Source organism: Pseudorca crassidens, assembly GCF_039906515.1.
Source record: "Pseudorca crassidens isolate mPseCra1 chromosome 1 unlocalized genomic scaffold, mPseCra1.hap1 SUPER_1_unloc_3, whole genome shotgun sequence".
NCBI classification, from domain to species: domain Eukaryota; kingdom Metazoa; phylum Chordata; class Mammalia; order Artiodactyla; family Delphinidae; genus Pseudorca; species Pseudorca crassidens.
This window is the reverse complement of record NW_027135940.1, coordinates 2,252,624-2,273,070: the sequence shown is the minus strand read 5'-3', so window position 1 is coordinate 2,273,070 and position 20,447 is coordinate 2,252,624.

Sequence of the window (20,447 nt, the reverse complement as noted above, 5' to 3'; positions counted from 1 at the left end):
AGAAAGTAGCTCAGGGGCACTGTAATTCACAAAACTTCAGAGTTCTAAATGACAGCTATCGTCCAAAAATATATTGAAGTAAGGCTGCCAAGAGGACTTGAAAGCGGGGCAGAATTGCACGAAACCGTTTTCAGGAGGTAGACTGGAATTGCATGTAAAGCATAGGAAAAGAGGCAGAACGTCCACAATGATGCACTTGGCCAAAAAGGGCGTATGCGTTTTTTCCTGAATATATTCAGGAAAAAACGCATACGCCCTTTTTGGCCAACCAAGCAAGCTTGCAAAGGAAATCTGCACTACAATGAAGTCTCACTGCCCCCCGGTCAAAAGGACCATGTGAAAAAAGTGTAAAATCCAGAAAGGCAGGACAGGCCATGGAGAACTGGGAGCCTACTTAGGCTGATGGGCGGGATGTAAATTGCCAACAGCCACTCTGGAGAAGTGTATGGTGTTTCCTGAAACATCTGAAAAACAAAGCAACAGAGCCTAGGGCACTTCATTTTTGGTCCTATAGATTAGGGAAATTAAAATCAAAAAGACACAGCCATCACAAAGTTTGGGACGGCTCTGTTTACAAGAACCTCGTTTACGGTACAAGTTCAATATCGCAGAAAGCGAAAAATGGATAAAGAAGTTGTGGTACTTACGTACAATGCAATATCACTCAGCAATGAAATCTATGTCATCAGGCCAGTAGCAGCATAATGAGTGGATTCAGGTACGATGATTCTAAGTGAAATAAGTCACACAGAAAAAGAAACATCATAAGGTATCACTAATACACGGAATGTAAACTTGGCTACACAGGAACTGAATTACAAAACAGAATAGGGTCTCAAATGTAGAAAACCAACTTATGCTTGCTTAAGGGGAAAGGTGAGTTGGGGTGCTGCATAAAACCAGAGATTGAAATTAGCACAGATACCTTTCCATAAGCCAAATATGTAATAGACAAGAGCTACTGCTTGCTCAATGAAGTGGACTCAACACCCCATATTAAACGCCTAAGAATATACCTGACTAGTAAAAATCTTAAAACCTATGGATTTATATGTCTCCGAAAGAGAATCCAGCGTGTGTACAGCAGCATAAACGCAGCAGTGATAGGATTGGTGAGGTTTGGTGAGCAAATGCAGACCCTTTGAAGTCATATTGCATGGTACCCATTCCATGGTTCTCAACTCTCCAGGTTTAAGGGATTCTTCCTTCAGCTAAAACATGCATGTGGAACCCAGAGTATGATCCACCATGTGATCGGGAAACGTGTTCAAATGTGTCTCAGTTTTCGTCCCCTGGTACTCGGGTGCAACATTCCAGACGCTTTACTAACACTCTCCCCACTTGGAGAGTCAGCGCCTTTATCCTCCTGTTTGGCCCAGTGTGCAATTTCTGCGGAAAATGAACAGGAATAGGGAGAACCAATGAGAGACTAGCTGGAGGAGTCTGGACGGGCAAATTTAACTCTCATTTCCCACCAGGAAGAGGAATTAACCAAAGGCTCAGCGAGCCATGCCGGAACCACACTAGGGCCTGAAGCAATCCTGCGGAGTTGCGGCCAGCTCACAAGAAAGCCAGTTGAAAAAAGGAGCTCAGGGGCACTGTAATTCACAAAGCTTCAGAGTTATAAATGACAGCTATCGTCCAAAAATATATTGAAGTAAGGCTGCCAAGAGGACTTGAAAGCGGGGCAGAATTGCAGGAAACCGATTTCAGGAGGTAGACTGGAATTGGATGTAAAGCATAGGAAAAGAGGCAGAACGTACACAACGATGCACTTGGCCAAAAAGGGCGTATGCGTTTTTTCCTGAATATATTCAGGAAAAAACGCATACGCCCTTTTTGGCCAACCAAGCAAGCTTGCAAAGGAAATCTGCACTACAATGAAGTCTCACTGCCCCCCGGTCAAAAGGGCCATCTGAAAAACGTGTAAAATCCAGAAAGGCAGGACAGGCCATGGAGAACTGGGAGCCTTCTTATGCTGATGGGCGGGATGTGAATTGCCAACAGCCACTCTGGAGAAGTGTATGGTGTTTCCTGAAACATCTAAAAAACAAAGCAACAGAGCCTAGGGCACTTCCACTTATGGTCCTATAGATTAGGGAAATTGAATCAAAAAGACACAGCCACCCCAAAGTTTGGAACGGCTCTGTTTACAAGAACCTCGTTTACGGTACAAGTTCAATATCGCAGAAAGCGAAAAATGGATAAAGAAGTTGTGGTACTTACGTACAATGCAATATCACTCAGCAATGAAATCTATGTCATCAGGCCAGTAGCAGCATAATGAGTGGATTCAGGTACGATGATTCTAAGTGAAATAAGTCACACAGAAAAAGAAACATCATAAGGTATCACTAATACACGGAATGTAAACTTGGCTACACAGGAACTGAATTACAAAACAGAATAGGGTCTCAAATGTAGAAAACCAACTTATGCTTGCTTAAGGGGAAAGGTGAGTTGGGGTGCTGCATAAAACCAGAGATTGAAATTAGCACAGATACCTTTCCATAAGCCAAATATGTAATAGACAAGAGCTACTGCTTGCTCAATGAAGTGGACTCAACACCCCATATTAAACGCCTAAGAATATACCTGACTAGTAAAAATCTTAAAACCTATGGATTTATATGTCTCCGAAAGAGAATCCAGCGTGTGTACAGCAGGATAAACGCAGCAGTGATAGGATTGGTGAGGTTTGGTGAGCAAATGCAGACCCTTTGAAGTCATATTGCATGGTACCCATTCCATGGTTCTCAACTCTCCAGGTTTAAGGGATTCTTCCTTCAGCTAAAACATGCATGTGGAACCCAGAGTATGATCCACCATGTGATCGGGAAACGTGTTCAAATGTGTCTCAGTTTTCGTCCCCTGGTACTCGGGTGCAACATTCCAGACGCTTTACTAACACTCTCCCCACTTGGAGAGTCAGCGCCTTTATCCTCCTGTTTGGCCCAGTGTGCAATTTCTGCGGAAAATGAACAGGAATAGGGAGAACCAATGAGAGACTAGCTGGAGGAGTCTGGACGGGCAAATTTAACTCTCATTTCCCACCAGGAAGAGGAATTAACCAAAGGCTCAGCGAGCCATGCCGGAACCACACTAGGGCCTGAAGCAATCCTGCGGAGTTGCGGCCAGCTCACAAGAAAGCCAGTTGAAAAAAGGAGCTCAGGGGCACTGTAATTCACAAAGCTTCAGAGTTATAAATGACAGCTATCGTCCAAAAATATATTGAAGTAAGGCTGCCAAGAGGACTTGAAAGCGGGGCAGAATTGCAGGAAACCGATTTCAGGAGGTAGACTGGAATTGGATGTAAAGCATAGGAAAAGAGGCAGAACGTACACAACGATGCACTTGGCCAAAAAGGGCGTATGCGTTTTTTCCTGAATATATTCAGGAAAAAACGCATACGCCCTTTTTGGCCAACCAAGCAAGCTTGCAAAGGAAATCTGCACTACAATGAAGTCTCACTGCCCCCCGGTCAAAAGGGCCATCTGAAAAACGTGTAAAATCCAGAAAGGCAGGACAGGCCATGGAGAACTGGGAGCCTTCTTATGCTGATGGGCGGGATGTGAATTGCCAACAGCCACTCTGGAGAAGTGTATGGTGTTTCCTGAAACATCTAAAAAACAAAGCAACAGAGCCTAGGGCACTTCCACTTATGGTCCTATAGATTAGGGAAATTGAATCAAAAAGACACAGCCACCCCAAAGTTTGGAACGGCTCTGTTTACAAGAACCTCGTTTACGGTACAAGTTCAATATCGCAGAAAGCGAAAAATGGATAAAGAAGTTGTGGTACTTACGTACAATGCAATATCACTCAGCAATGAAATCTATGTCATCAGGCCAGTAGCAGCATAATGAGTGGATTCAGGTACGATGATTCTAAGTGAAATAAGTCACACAGAAAAAGAAACATCATAAGATATCACTAATACACGGCATGTAAACTTGCCTACACAGGAACTGAATTACAAAACAGAATAGGGTCTCAAATGTAGAAAACCAACTTATGCTTGCTTAAGGGGAAAGGTGAGTTGGGGTGCTGCATAAAACCAGAGATTGAAATTAGCACAGATACCTTTCCATAAGCCAAATATGTAATAGACAAGAGCTACTGCTTTCTCAACGAAGTGGACTCAACACCCCATATTAAACGCCTAAAAATATACCTGACTAGTAAGAATCTTAAAACCTATGGATTGATATGTCTACGAAAGAGAATCAAGTGTGTGTACAGCGGCATAAACGCAGCAGTGATAGGATTGGTGAGGTTCGGTGAGCAAATGCAGACCCTTTGAAGTCATATTGCATGGTACCCATTCCATGGGTCTCAACTCTCCAGGTTTAAGGGATTCTTCCTTCAGCTAAAACATGCATGAGGAACCCAGAGTATGATCCACCATGTGATCGGGAAACGTGTTCAAATGTGTCTCAGATTTCGTCCCCTGGTACTCGAGTGCAACATTCCAGACACTTTACTAACACTCTCCCCACTTGGAGAGTCAGTGCCTTTAACCTCCTATTTGGCCCAATTTGCAAATTCTGCCGAAAATGAACAGGAATAGGGAGAACCAATGAGAGACTAGCTGGAGGTGTCTGGAAGGGCAAATTTAACTCTCATTTCCCACCAGGAAGAGGAATTAACCAAAGGCTCAGCGAGCCATGCCGGAACCACACTACGGCCTGAAGCAATCCTGCGGTGTTGCGGCCAGCTCACAAGAAAGCGAGTTGAAGAAAGGAGCTCAGGGGCACTGTAATTCACAAACCTACAGAGTTATAAATGACAGCTATCGTCCAAAAATATATTGAAGTAAGGCTGCCAAGAGGACTTGAAAGCGGGGCAGAATTGCAGGAAACCGATTTCAGGAGGTAGACTGGAATTGCATGTAAAGCATAGGAAAAGAGGCAGAACGTCCACAATGATGCACTTGGCCAAAAAGGGCGTATGCGTTTTTTCCTGAATATATTCAGGAAAAAACGCATACGCCCTTTTTGGCCAACGAAGCAAGCTTGCAAAGGAAATCTGCACTACAATGAAGTCTCACTGCCCCCCGGTCAAAAGGGCCATCTGAAAAAAGTGTAAAATCCAGAAAGGCAGGACAGGCCATGGAGAACTGGGAGCCTTGTTATGCTGATGGGCGGGATATAAATTGCCAACAGCCACTCTGGAGAAGTGTATGGTGTTTCCTGAAACATCTAAAAAACAAAGCAACAGAGCCTAGGGCACTTCCACTTATGGTCCTATAGATTAGGGAAATTAAAATCAAAAAGACACAGCCACCCCAAAGTTTGGGACAGCTCTGTTTACAAGAACCTCGTTTACGGTACAAGTTCAATATCGCAGAAAGCGAAAAATGGATAAAGAAGTTGTGGTACTTACGTACAATGCAATATCACTCAGCAATGAAATCTATGTCATCAGGCCAGTAGCAGCATAATGAGTGGATTCAGGTACGATGATTCTAAGTGAAATAAGTCACACAGAAAAAGAAGCATCATAAGATATCACTAATACACGGAATGTAAACTTTGCTACACAGGAACTGAATTACAAAACAGATTAGGGTCTCAAATGTAGAAAACCAACTTATGCTTACTTAAGGGGAAAGGTGAGTTGGGGTGCTGCATAAAACCAGAGATTGAAATTAGCACAGATACCTTTCCATAAGCCAAATATGTAATAGACAAGAGCTACTGCTTGCTCAACGAAGTGGACTCAACACCCCATATTAAACGCCTAAGAATATACCTGACTAGTAAGAATCTTAAAACCTATGGATTGATATGTCTCTGAAAGAGAATCAAGCGTGTGTACAGCGGCATAAACGCAGCAGTGATAGGATTGGTGAAGTTCGGTGAGCAAATGCAGACCCTTTGAAGTCATATTGCATGGTACCCATTCCATGGGTCTCAACTCTCCAGGTTTAAGGGATTCTTCCTTCAGCTAAAACATGCATGAGGAACCCAGAGTATGATCCACCGTGTGATCGGGAAACGTGTTCAAATGTGTCTCAGTTTTCGTCCCCTGGTACTCGGGTGCAACATTCCAGACGCTTTACTAACACTCTCCCCACTTGGAGAGTCAGTGCCTTTAAACTCCTGTTTGGCCCAGTTTGCAATTTCTGCGGAAAATGAACAGGAATAGGGAGAACCAATGAGAGACTAGCTGGAGGTGTCTGGACGGGCAAATTTAACTCTCATTTCCCACCAGGAAGAGGAATTAACCAAAGGCTCACTGAGATATGCCGGAACGACACTAGGGCCTGAAGCAATCCTGCGGTGTTGCGGCGAGCTCACAAGAAAGCCAGTTGAAGAAAGGAGCTCAGGGGCACTGTATTTCACAAACCTGCAGAGTTATAAATGACAGTTATCTTCCAAAAATATATTGAACTAAGGATGCCAAGAGGATTTGAAAGCGGGGCAGAATTGCAGGAAACCGATTTCAGGAGGTAGACTGGAATTGCATGTAAAGCATAGGAAAAGAGGCAGAACGTCCACAATGATGCACTTGGCTAAAAGGGCGTATGCGTTTTATCCTGAATATATTTAGGAAAAAACGCGTACGCGCTTTTTGGCCAACCAAGCAAGCTTGCAAAGGAAATCTGCACTACAATGAAGTCTCACTGCCCCCTGGTTAAAAGGGCCATCTGAAAAAAGTGTAAAATCCAGAAAGGCAGGACAGGCCATGGAGAACTGGGAGCCTTGTTATGCTGATGGGCGGGATGTAAATTGCCAACAGCCACTCTGGAGAAGTGTATGGTGTTTCCTGAAACATCTAAAAAACAAAGCAACAGAGCCTAGGGCACTTCCACTTATGGTCCTATAGATTAGGGAAATTAAAATCAAAAAGACACAGCCACCCCAAAGTTTGGGACGGCTCTGTTTACAAGAACCTCGTTTACGGTACAAGTTCAATATCGCAGAAAGCGAAAAATGGATAAAGTAGTTGTGGTACTTACGTACAATGCAATATCACTCAGCAATGAAATCTATGTCATCAGGCCAGTAGCAGCATAATGAGTGGATTCAGGTACGATGATTCTAAGTGAAATAAGTCACAGAGAAAAAGAAACATCATAAGGTATCACTAATACACGGAGTGTAAACTTGGCTACACAGGAACTGAATTACAAAACAGAATAGGGTCTCAAATGTGGAAAACCAACTTATGCTTCCTTAAGGGGAAAGGTGAGTTGGGTGTTGCATAAAACCAGAGATTGAAATTAGCACAGATACCTTTCCATAAGCCAAATATGTAATAGACAAGAGCTACTGCTTGCTCAACGAAGTGGACTCAACACCCCATATTAAACGCCTAAGAATATACCTGACTAGTAAGAATCTTAAAACCTATGGATTTATATGTCTCCGAAAGAGAATCAAGCGTGTGTACAGCAGCATAAACGCAGCAGTGATAGGATTGGTGAGGTTCGGTGAGCAAATGCAGACCCTTTGAAGTCATATTGCATGGTACCCATTCCATGGTTCTCAACTCTCCAGGTTTAAGGGATTCTTCCTTCAGTTAAAACATGCATGTGGAACCCAGAGTATGATCCACCGTGTGATTGGGAAACGTGTTCAAATGTGTCTCAGTTTTCATCCCCTGGTACTCGGGTGCAACATTCCAGACGCTTTACTAACACTCTCCCGACTTGGAGAGTCAGTGCCTTTAACCTCCTGTTTGGCCCAGTTTGCAATTTCTGCGGAAAATGAACAGGAATAGGGAGAACCAATGACAGACTAGCTGGAGGTGTCTGGACGGGCAAATTTAACTCTCATTTCCCACCAGGAAGAGGAATTAACCAAAGGATCAGTGAGCCGTGCCGGAACCACACTAGGGCCTGAAGCAATCCTGCGGTGTTGCGGACAGCTCACAAGAAAGCGAGTTGAAGAAAGTAGCTCAGGGGCACTGTAATTCACAAAACTTCAGAGTTCTAAATGACAGCTATCGTCCAAAAATATATTGAAGTAAGGCTGCCAAGAGGACTTGAAAGCGGGGCAGAATTGCACGAAACCGTTTTCAGGAGGTAGACTGGAATTGCATGTAAAGCATAGGAAAAGAGGCAGAACGTCCACAATGATGCACTTGGCCAAAAAGGGCGTATGCGTTTTTTCCTGAATATATTCAGGAAAAAACGCATACGCCCTTTTTGGCCAACCAAGCAAGCTTGCAAAGGAAATCTGCACTACAATGAAGTCTCACTGCCCCCCGGTCAAAAGGACCATGTGAAAAAAGTGTAAAATCCAGAAAGGCAGGACAGGCCATGGAGAACTGGGAGCCTACTTAGGCTGATGGGCGGGATGTAAATTGCCAACAGCCACTCTGGAGAAGTGTATGGTGTTTCCTGAAACATCTGAAAAACAAAGCAACAGAGCCTAGGGCACTTCATTTTTGGTCCTATAGATTAGGGAAATTAAAATCAAAAAGACACAGCCATCACAAAGTTTGGGACGGCTCTGTTTACAAGAACCTCGTTTACGGTACAAGTTCAATATCGCAGAAAGCGAAAAATGGATAAAGAAGTTGTGGTACTTACGTACAATGCAATATCACTCAGCAATGAAATCTATGTCATCAGGCCAGTAGCAGCATAATGAGTGGATTCAGGTACGATGATTCTAAGTGAAATAAGTCACACAGAAAAAGAAACATCATAAGGTATCACTAATACACGGAATGTAAACTTGGCTACACAGGAACTGAATTACAAAACAGAATAGGGTCTCAAATGTAGAAAACCAACTTATGCTTGCTTAAGGGGAAAGGTGAGTTGGGGTGCTGCATAAAACCAGAGATTGAAATTAGCACAGATACCTTTCCATAAGCCAAATATGTAATAGACAAGAGCTACTGCTTGCTCAATGAAGTGGACTCAACACCCCATATTAAACGCCTAAGAATATACCTGACTAGTAAAAATCTTAAAACCTATGGATTTATATGTCTCCGAAAGAGAATCCAGCGTGTGTACAGCAGCATAAACGCAGCAGTGATAGGATTGGTGAGGTTTGGTGAGCAAATGCAGACCCTTTGAAGTCATATTGCATGGTACCCATTCCATGGTTCTCAACTCTCCAGGTTTAAGGGATTCTTCCTTCAGCTAAAACATGCATGTGGAACCCAGAGTATGATCCACCATGTGATCGGGAAACGTGTTCAAATGTGTCTCAGTTTTCGTCCCCTGGTACTCGGGTGCAACATTCCAGACGCTTTACTAACACTCTCCCCACTTGGAGAGTCAGCGCCTTTATCCTCCTGTTTGGCCCAGTGTGCAATTTCTGCGGAAAATGAACAGGAATAGGGAGAACCAATGAGAGACTAGCTGGAGGAGTCTGGACGGGCAAATTTAACTCTCATTTCCCACCAGGAAGAGGAATTAACCAAAGGCTCAGCGAGCCATGCCGGAACCACACTAGGGCCTGAAGCAATCCTGCGGAGTTGCGGCCAGCTCACAAGAAAGCCAGTTGAAAAAAGGAGCTCAGGGGCACTGTAATTCACAAAGCTTCAGAGTTATAAATGACAGCTATCGTCCAAAAATATATTGAAGTAAGGCTGCCAAGAGGACTTGAAAGCGGGGCAGAATTGCAGGAAACCGATTTCAGGAGGTAGACTGGAATTGGATGTAAAGCATAGGAAAAGAGGCAGAACGTACACAACGATGCACTTGGCCAAAAAGGGCGTATGCGTTTTTTCCTGAATATATTCAGGAAAAAACGCATACGCCCTTTTTGGCCAACCAAGCAAGCTTGCAAAGGAAATCTGCACTACAATGAAGTCTCACTGCCCCCCGGTCAAAAGGGCCATCTGAAAAACGTGTAAAATCCAGAAAGGCAGGACAGGCCATGGAGAACTGGGAGCCTTCTTATGCTGATGGGCGGGATGTGAATTGCCAACAGCCACTCTGGAGAAGTGTATGGTGTTTCCTGAAACATCTAAAAAACAAAGCAACAGAGCCTAGGGCACTTCCACTTATGGTCCTATAGATTAGGGAAATTGAATCAAAAAGACACAGCCACCCCAAAGTTTGGAACGGCTCTGTTTACAAGAACCTCGTTTACGGTACAAGTTCAATATCGCAGAAAGCGAAAAATGGATAAAGAAGTTGTGGTACTTACGTACAATGCAATATCACTCAGCAATGAAATCTATGTCATCAGGCCAGTAGCAGCATAATGAGTGGATTCAGGTACGATGATTCTAAGTGAAATAAGTCACACAGAAAAAGAAACATCATAAGATATCACTAATACACGGCATGTAAACTTGCCTACACAGGAACTGAATTACAAAACAGAATAGGGTCTCAAATGTAGAAAACCAACTTATGCTTGCTTAAGGGGAAAGGTGAGTTGGGGTGCTGCATAAAACCAGAGATTGAAATTAGCACAGATACCTTTCCATAAGCAAAATATGTAATAGACAAGAGCTACTGCTTGCTCAACGAAGTGGACTCAACACCCCATATTAAACGCCTAAAAATATACCTGACTAGTAAGAATCTTAAAACCTATGGATTGATATGTCTACGAAAGAGAATCAAGTGTGTGTACAGCGGCATAAACGCAGCAGTGATAGGATTGGTGAGGTTCGGTGAGCAAATGCAGACCCTTTGAAGTCATATTGCATGGTACCCATTCCATGGGTCTCAACTCTCCAGGTTTAAGGGATTCTTCCTTCAGCTAAAACATGCATGAGGAACCCAGAGTATGATCCACCATGTGATCGGGAAACGTGTTCAAATGTGTCTCAGATTTCGTCCCCTGGTACTCGGGTGCAACATTCCAGACACTTTACTAACACTCTCCCCACTTGGAGAGTCAGTGCCTTTAACCTCCTATTTGGCCCAATTTGCAAATTCTGCCGAAAATGAACAGGAATAGGGAGAACCAATGAGAGACTAGCTGGAGGTGTCTGGAAGGGCAAATTTAACTCTCATTTCCCACCAGGAAGAGGAATTAACCAAAGGCTCAGCCTGCCATGCCGGAACGACACTACGGCCTGAAGCAATCCTGCGGTGTTGCGGCCAGCTCACAAGAAAGCGAGTTGAAGAAAGGAGCTCAGGGGCACTGTAATTCACAAACCTACAGAGTTATAAATGACAGCTATCGTCCAAAAATATATTGAAGTAAGGCTGCCAAGAGGACTTGAAAGCGGGGCAGAATTGCAGGAAACCGATTTCAGGAGGTAGACTGGAATTGCATGTAAAGCATAGGAAAAGAGGCAGAACGTCCACAATGATGCACTTGGCCAAAAAGGGCGTATGCGTTTTTTCCTGAATATATTCAGGAAAAAACGCATACGCCCTTTTTGGCCAACGAAGCAAGCTTGCAAAGGAAATCTGCACTACAATGAAGTCTCACTGCCCCCCGGTCAAAAGGGCCATCTGAAAAAAGTGTAAAATCCAGAAAGGCAGGACAGGCCATGGAGAACTGGGAGCCTTGTTATGCTGATGGGCGGGATATAAATTGCCAACAGCCACTCTGGAGAAGTGTATGGTGTTTCCTGAAACATCTAAAAAACAAAGCAACAGAGCCTAGGGCACTTCCACTTATGGTCCTATAGATTAGGGAAATTAAAATCAAAAAGACACAGCCACCCCAAAGTTTGGGACAGCTCTGTTTACAAGAACCTCGTTTACGGTACAAGTTCAATATCGCAGAAAGCGAAAAATGGATAAAGAAGTTGTGGTACTTACGTACAATGCAATATCACTCAGCAATGAAATCTATGTCATCAGGCCAGTAGCAGCATAATGAGTGGATTCAGGTACGATGATTCTAAGTGAAATAAGTCACACAGAAAAAGAAGCATCATAAGATATCACTAATACACGGAATGTAAACTTTGCTACACAGGAACTGAATTACAAAACAGAATAGGGTCTCAAATGTAGAAAACCAACTTATGCTTACTTAAGGGGAAAGGTGAGTTGGGGTGCTGCATAAAACCAGAGATTGAAATTAGCACAGATACCTTTCCATAAGCCAAATATGTAATAGACAAGAGCTACTGCTTGCTCAACGAAGTGGACTCAACACCCCATATTAAACGCCTAAGAATATACCTGACTAGTAAGAATCTTAAAACCTATGGATTGATATGTCTACGAAAGAGAATCAAGCGTGTGTACAGCGGCATAAACGCAGCAGTGATAGGATTGGTGAAGTTCGGTGAGCAAATGCAGACCCTTTGAAGTCATATTGCATGGTACCCATTCCATGGGTCTCAACTCTCCAGGTTTAAGGGATTCTTCCTTCAGCTAAAACATGCATGAGGAACCCAGAGTATGATCCACTGTGTGATCGGGAAACGTGTTCAAATGTGTCTCAGTTTTCGTCCCCTGGTACTCGGGTGCAACATTCCAGACGCTTTACTAACACTCTCCCCACTTGGAGAGTCAGTGCCTTTAAACTCCTGTTTGGCCCAGTTTGCAATTTCTGCGGAAAATGAACAGGAATAGGGAGAACCAATGAGAGACTAGCTGGAGGTGTCTGGACGGGCAAATTTAACTCTCATTTCCCACCAGGAAGAGGAATTAACCAAAGGCTCACTGAGATATGCCGGAACGACACTAGGGCCTGAAGCAATCCTGCGGTGTTGCGGCGAGCTCACAAGAAAGCCAGTTGAAGAAAGGAGCTCAGGGGCACTGTATTTCACAAACCTGCAGAGTTATAAATGACAGTTATCTTCCAAAAATATATTGAAATAAGGCTGCCAAGAAGATTTGAAAGCGGGGCAGAATTGCAGGAAACCGATTTCAGGAGGTAGACTGGAATTGCATGTAAAGCATAGGAAAAGAGGCAGAACGTCCACAATGATGCACTTGGCCAAAAGGGCATATGCGTTTTATCCTGAATATATTTAGGAAAAAACACGTACGCGCTTTTTGGCCAACCAAGCAAGCTTGCAAAGGAAATCTGCACTACAATGAAGTCTCACTGCCCCCCGGTTAAAAGGGCCATCTGAAAAAAGTGTAAAATCCAGAAAGGCAGGACAGGCTATGGAGAACTGGGAGCCTTGTTATGCTGATGGGCGGGATGTAATTTGCCAACAGCCACGCTGGAGAAGTGTATGGTGTTTCCTGAAACATCTAAAAAACAAAGCAACAGAGCCTAGGGCACTTCCACTTATGGTCCTATAGATTAGGGAAATTAAAATCAAAAAGACACAGCCACCCCAAAGTTTGGGATGGCTCTGTTTACAAGAACCTCGTTTACGGTACAAGTTCAATATCGCAGAAAGCGAAAAATGGATAAAGTAGTTGTGGTACTTACGTACAATGCAATATCACTCAGCAATGAAATCTATGTCATCAGGCCAGTAGCAGCATAATGAGTGGATTCAGGTACGATGATTCTAAGTGAAATAAGTCACAGAGAAAAAGAAACATCATAAGGTATCACTAATACACGGAGTGTAAACTTGGCTACACAGGAACTGAATTACAAAACAGAATAGGGTCTCAAATGTGGAAAACCAACTTATGCTTGCTTAAGGGGAAAGGTGAGTTGGGTGTTGCATAAAACCAGAGATTGAAATTAGCACAGATACCTTTCCATAAGCCAAATATGTAATAGACAAGAGCTACTGCTTGCTCAACGAAGTGGACTCAACACCCCATATTAAACGCCTAAGAATATACCTGACTAGTAAGAATCTTAAAACCTATGGATTTATATGTCTCCGAAAGAGAATCAAGCGTGTGTACAGCAGCATAAACGCAGCAGTGATAGGATTGGTGAGGTTCGGTGAGCAAATGCAGACCCTTTGAAGTCATATTGCATGGTACCCATTCCATGGTTCTCAACTCTCCAGGTTTAAGGGATTCTTCCTTCAGTTAAAACATGCATGTGGAACCCAGAGTATGATCCACCGTGTGATTGGGAAACGTGTTCAAATGTGTCTCAGTTTTCATCCCCTGGTACTTGGGTGCAACATTCCAGACGCTTTACTAACACTCTCCCCACTTGGAGAGTCAGTGCCTTTAACCTCCTGTTTGGCCCAGTTTGCAATTTCTGCGGAAAATGAACAGGAATAGGGAGAACCAATGACAGACTAGCTGGAGGTGTCTGGACGGGCAAATTTAACTCTCATTTCCCACCAGGAAGAGGAATTAACCAAAGGATCAGTGAGCCGTGCCGGAACCACACTAGGGCCTGAAGCAATCCTGCGGTGTTGCGGACAGCTCACAAGAAAGCGAGTTGAAGAAAGTAGCTCAGGGGCACTGTAATTCACAAAACTTCAGAGTTCTAAATGACAGCTATCGTCCAAAAATATATTGAAGTAAGGCTGCCAAGAGGACTTGAAAGCGGGGCAGAATTGCACGAAACCGTTTTCAGGAGGTAGAATGGAATTGCATGAAAAGCATAGGAAAAGAGGCAGAACGTCCACAATGATGCACTTGGCCAAAAAGGGCGTATGCGTTTTTTCCTGAATATATTCAGGAAAAAACGCATACGCCCTTTTTGGCCAACCAAGCAAGCTTGCAAAGGAAATCTGCACTACAATGAAGTCTCACTGCCCCCCGGTCAAAAGGGCCATCTGAAAAACGTGTAAAATCCAGAAAGGCAGGACAGGCCATGGAGAACTGGGAGCCTTCTTATGCTGATGGGCGGGATGTAAATTGCCAACAGCCACTCTGGAGAAGTGTATGGTGTTTCCTGAAACATCTAAAAAACAAAGCAACAGAGCCTAGGGCACTTCCACTTATGGTCCTATAGCTTAGGGAAATTAAAATCAAAAAGACACAGCCACCCCAAAGTTTGGGACAGCTCTGTTTACAAGAACCTCATTTACGGTACAAGTTCAATATTGCAGAAAGCGAAAAATGGATAAAGAAGTTGTGGTACTTACGTACAATGCAATACCACTCAGCAATGAAATCTATGTCATCAGGCCAGTAGCAGCATAATGAGTGGATTCAGGTACGATGATTCTAAGTGAAATAAGTCACACAGAAAAAGAAACATCATAAGATATCACTAATACACGGAATGTAAACTTGGCTACACAGGAACTTAATTACAAAACAGAATAGGGTCTCAAATGTAGAAAACCAACTTATGCTTGCTTAAGGGGAAAGGTGAGTTGGGGTGCTGCATAAAACCAGAGATTGAAATTAGCACAGATACCTTTCCATAAGCCAAATATGTAATAGACAAGAGCTACTGCTTGCTCAACGAAGTGGACTCAACACCCCATATTAAACGCCTAAGAATATACCTGACTAGTAAGAATCTTAAAACCTATGGATTGATATGTCTACGAAAGAGAATCAAGCGTGTGTACAGCGGCATAAACGCAGCAGTGATAGGATTGGTGAGGTTCGGTGAGCAAATGCAGACCCTTTGAAGTCATATTGCATGGTACCCATTCCATGGGTCTCAACTCTCCAGGTTTAAGGGATTCTTCCTTCAGCTAAAACATGCATGTGGAACCCAGAGTATGATCCACCGTGTGATCGGGAAACGTGTTCAAATGTGTCTCAGTTTTCGTCCCCTGGTACTCGGGTGCAACATTCCAGATGCTTTACTAACACTCTCCCCACTTGGAGAGTCAGTGCCTTTAAACTCCTGTTTGGCCCAGTTTGCAATTTCTGCGGAAAATGAACAGGAATAGGGAGAACCAATGACAGACTAGCTGGAGGTGTCTGGACGGGCAAATTTAACTCTCATTTCCCACCAGAAAGAGGAATTAACCAAAGGCTCAGCGAGCCGTGCCGGAACCACGCTAGGGCCTGAAGAAATCCTGCGGTGTTGCGGCCAGCTCACAAGAAAGCCAGTTGAAAAAAGGAGCTCAGGGGCACTGTAATTCACATAGCTTCAGAGTTATAAATGACAGCTATCATCCAAAAATATATTGAAGTAAGGCTGCCAAGAGGACTTGAAAGCGGGGCAGAATTGCAGGAAACCGATTTCAGGAGGTAGACTGGAATTGCATGTAAAGCATAGGAAAAGAGGCAGAACGTCCACAATGATGCACTTGGCCAAAAAGTGCGTATGCGTTTTTTCCTGAATATATTCAGGAAAAAACGCATACGCCCTTTTTGGCCAACCAAGCAAGCTTGCAAAGGAAATCTGCACTACAATGAAGTCTCACTGCCCCCCGGTCAAAAGGGCCATCTGAAAACAGTGTAAAATCCAGAAAGGCAGGACAGGCCATGGAGAACTGGGAGCCTTGTTATGCTGATGGGCGGGATGTAAATTGCCAACAGCCACGCTAGAGAAGTGTATGGTGTTTCCTGAAACATCTAAAAAACCAAAGCAACAGAGCCTAGGGCACTTCCACTTATGGTCCTATAGATTAGGGAAATTAAAATCAAAAAGACACAGCCACCCCAAAGTTTGGGACGGCTCTGTTTACAAGAACCTCATTTACGGTACAAGTTCAATATCGCAGAAAGCGAAAAATGGATAAAGAAGTTGTGGTACTTACGTACAATGCAATATCACTCAGCAATGAAATCTATGTCATCAGGCCAGTAGCAGCAAAATGAGTGGATTCAGGTACGATGATTCTAAGTAAAATAAGTCACACAGAAAAAGAAACATCATAAGGTATCAATAATACACGGAATGTAAACTTGGCTACACAGGAACTGAATTACAAAACAGAATAGAGTCTCAAATGTCGAAAACCAACTTATGCTTGCTTAAGGGGAAAGGTGAGTTGGGGTGCTGCATAAAACCAGAGATTGAAATTAGCACAGATACCTTTCCATAAGCCAAATATGTAATAGACAAGAGCTACTGCTTGCTCAACGAAGTGGACTCAACACCACATATTAAACGCCTAAGAATATACCTGACTAGTAAGAATCTTAAAACCTATGGATTTATATGTCTCCGAAAGAGAATCAAGCGTGTGTACAGCGGCATAAACGCAGCAGTGATAGGATTGGTGAGGTTCGCTGAGCAAATGCAGACCCTTTGAAGTCATATTGCATGGTACCCATTCCATGGGTCTCAACTCTCCAGGTTTAAGGGATTCTTCCTTCAGCTAAAACATGCATGTGGAACCCAGAGTATGATCCACTGTGTGATCGGGAAACGTGTTCAAATGTGTCTCAGTTTTCGTCCCCTGGTACTCGGGTGCAACATTCCAGACGCTTTACTAACACTCTCCCCACTTGGAGAGTCAGTGCCTTTAACCTCCTGTTTGGCCCAGTTTGCAATTTCTGCGGAAAATGAACAGGAATAGGGAGAACCAATGACAGACTAGCTGGAGGTGTCTGGACGGGCAAATTTAACTCTCATTTCCCACCAGGAAGAGGAATTAACCAAAGGCTCAGCGAGCCATGCCGGAACCACACTAGGGCCTGAAGCAATCCTGCGGTGTTGTGGCCAGCTCACAAGAAAACGAGTTGAAGAAAGGAGCTCAGGGGCACTGTAATTCACAAACCTGCAGAGTTATAAATGACAGCTATCGTCCAAAAATATATTGAAGTAAGGCTGCCAAGAGGACTTGAAAGCGGGGCAGAATTGCAGGAAACCGATTTCAGGAGGTAGACTGGAATTGCATGTAAAGCATAGGAAAAGAGGCAGAACGTCCACAATGATGCACTTGGCCAAAAAGGGCGTATGCGTTTTTTCCTGAATATATTCAGGAAAAATCGCATACGCCCTTTTTGGCCAACCAAGCAAGCTTGCAAAGGAAATCTGCACTAAAATGAAGTCTCACTGCCCCCCGGTCAAAAGGGCCATCTGAAAAAAGTGTAAAATCCAGAAAGGCAGGACAGGCCATGGAGAACTGGGACCCTTCTTATGCTGATGGGTGGGATGTAAATTGCAAACAGCCACTCTGGAGAAGTGTATGGTGTTTCCTGAAATATCTAAAAAACAAAGCAACAGAGCCTAGGGCACTTCCACTTATGGTCCTATAGCTTAGGGAAATTAAAATCAAAAAGACACAGCCACCCCAAAGTTCGGGACGGCTCTGTTTACAAGAACCTCGTTTACGGTACAAGTTCAATATGGCAGAAAGCGAAAAATGGATAAAGAAGTTGTGGTACTTACGTACAATGCAATATCACTCAGCAATGAAATCTATGTCATCAGGCCAGTAGCAGCATAATGAGTGGATTCAGGTACAATGATTCTAAGTGAAATAAGTCACACAGAAAAAGAAACATCATAAGGTATCACTAATACACGGAATGTAAACTTGGCTACACAGGAACTGAATTACAAAACAGAATAGGGTCTCAAATGTAGAAAACCAACTTATGCTTACTTAAGGGGAAAGGTGAGTTGGGGTGCTGCATAAAACCAGAGATTGAAATTAGCATAGATACCTTTCCATAAGTCAAATATGTAATAGACAAGAGCTACTGCTTGCTCAACGAAGTGGACTCAACACCCCATATTAAACGCCTAAGAATATACCTGACTAGTAAGAATCTTAAAACCTATGGATTTATATGTCTCTGAAAGAGAATCCAGCGTGTGTACAGCGGCATAAACGCAGCAGTGATAGGATTGGTGAGGTTCAGTGAGCAAATGCAGACCCTTTGAAGTCATATTGCATGGTACCCATTCCATGCGTCTCAACTCTCCAGGTTTATGGGATTCTTCCTTCAGCTAAAACATGCATGTGGAACCCAGAGTATGATCCACCATGTGATCGGGAAACGTTTTCAAATGTGTCTCAGTTTTCGTCCCCTGGTACTCGGGTGCAACATTCCAGACGCTTTACTAACACTCTCCCCACTTGGAGAGTCAGCGCCTTTATCCTCTTGTTTGGCCCAGTGTGCAATTTCTGCGGAAAATGAACAGGAATAGGGAGAACCAATGAGAGACTAGCTGGAGGTGTCTGGACAGGCAAATTTAACTCTCATTTCCCACCAGGAAGAGGAATTAACCAAAGGCTCAGCGAGCCATGCCGGAACCACACTAGGGCCTGAAGCAATCCTGCGGTGTTGCGGCCAGCTCACAAGAAATCGAGTTGAAGAAATGAGCTCAGGGACCCTGTAATTCACAAACCTGCAGAGTTATACATGACAGCTATCGTCCAAAAATATATTGAAGTAAGGCTGCCAAGAGGACTTGAAAGCGGGGCAGAATTGCAGGAAACCGATTTCAGGAGGTAGACTGGAATTGCATGTAAAGCATAGGAAAAGAGGCAGAACGTCCACAATGATGCACTTGGCCAAAAAGGGCGTATGCGTTTTTTCCTGAATATATTCAGGAAAAAACGCATACGCCCTTTTTGGCCAACCAAGCAAGCTTGCAAAGGAAATTTGCACTACAATGAAGTCTCACTGTCCCCCTGTCAAAAGGGCCATCTGAAAAAAGTGTAAAATCCAGAAAGGCAGGACAGGCCATGGAGAACTGGGAGCCTTGTTATGCTGATGGGCGGCATGTAAATTGCCAACAGCCACTCTGGAGAAGTGTATGGTGTTTCCTGAAACATCTAAAAAACCAAAGCAACAGAGCCTAGGGCACTTCCACTTATGATCCTATAGATTAGGGAAATTAAAATCAAAAAGACACAGCCACCCCAAAGTTTGGGATGGCTATGTTTACAAGAACCTCATTTACGGTACAAGTTCAATATCGCAGAAAGCGAAAAATGGATAAAGAAGTTGTGGTACTTACGTACAATGCAATATCACACAGCAATGAAATCTATGTCATCAGGCCAGTAGCAGCATAATGAATGGATTCAGGTACGATGATTCTAAGTAAAATAAGTCACACAGAAAAAGAAACATCATAAGGTATCACTAATACACGGAATGTAAACTTGGCTACACAGGAACTGAATTACAAAACAGAATAGGGTCTCAAATGTAGAAAACCAACTTATGCTTGCTTAAGGGGAAAGGTGAGTTGGGGTGCTGCATAAAACCAGAGATTGAAATTAGCATAGATACCTTTCCATAAGTCAAATATGTAATAGACAAGAGCTACTGCTTGCTCAACGAAGTGGGCTCAACACCCCATATTAAACGCCTAAGAATATACCTGACTAGTAAGAATCTTAAAACCTATGGATTTATATGTCTCCGAAAGAGAATCCAGTGTGTGTACAGCGGCATAAACGCAGCAGTGATAGGATTGGTGAGATTCGGTGAGCAAATGCAGACCCTTTGAAGTCATATTGCATGGTACCCATTCCATGGTTCTCAACTCTGCAGGTTTAAGGGATTCTTCCTTCAGCTAAAACATGCATGTGGAACCCAGAGTATGATCCACCATGTGATCGGGAAACGTGTTCAAATGTGTCTCAGTTTTCGTCCCCTGGTACTCGGGTGCAACATTCCAGACGCTTTACTAACACTCTCCCCACTTGGAGAGTCAGCGCCTTTAACCTCCTGTTTGGCCCAGTGTGCAATTTCTGCGGAAAATGAATGGGAATAGGGAGAACCAATGAGAGACTAGCTGGAGGTGTCTGGACGGGCAAATTTAACTCTCATTTCCAACCAGGAAGAGCAATTAACC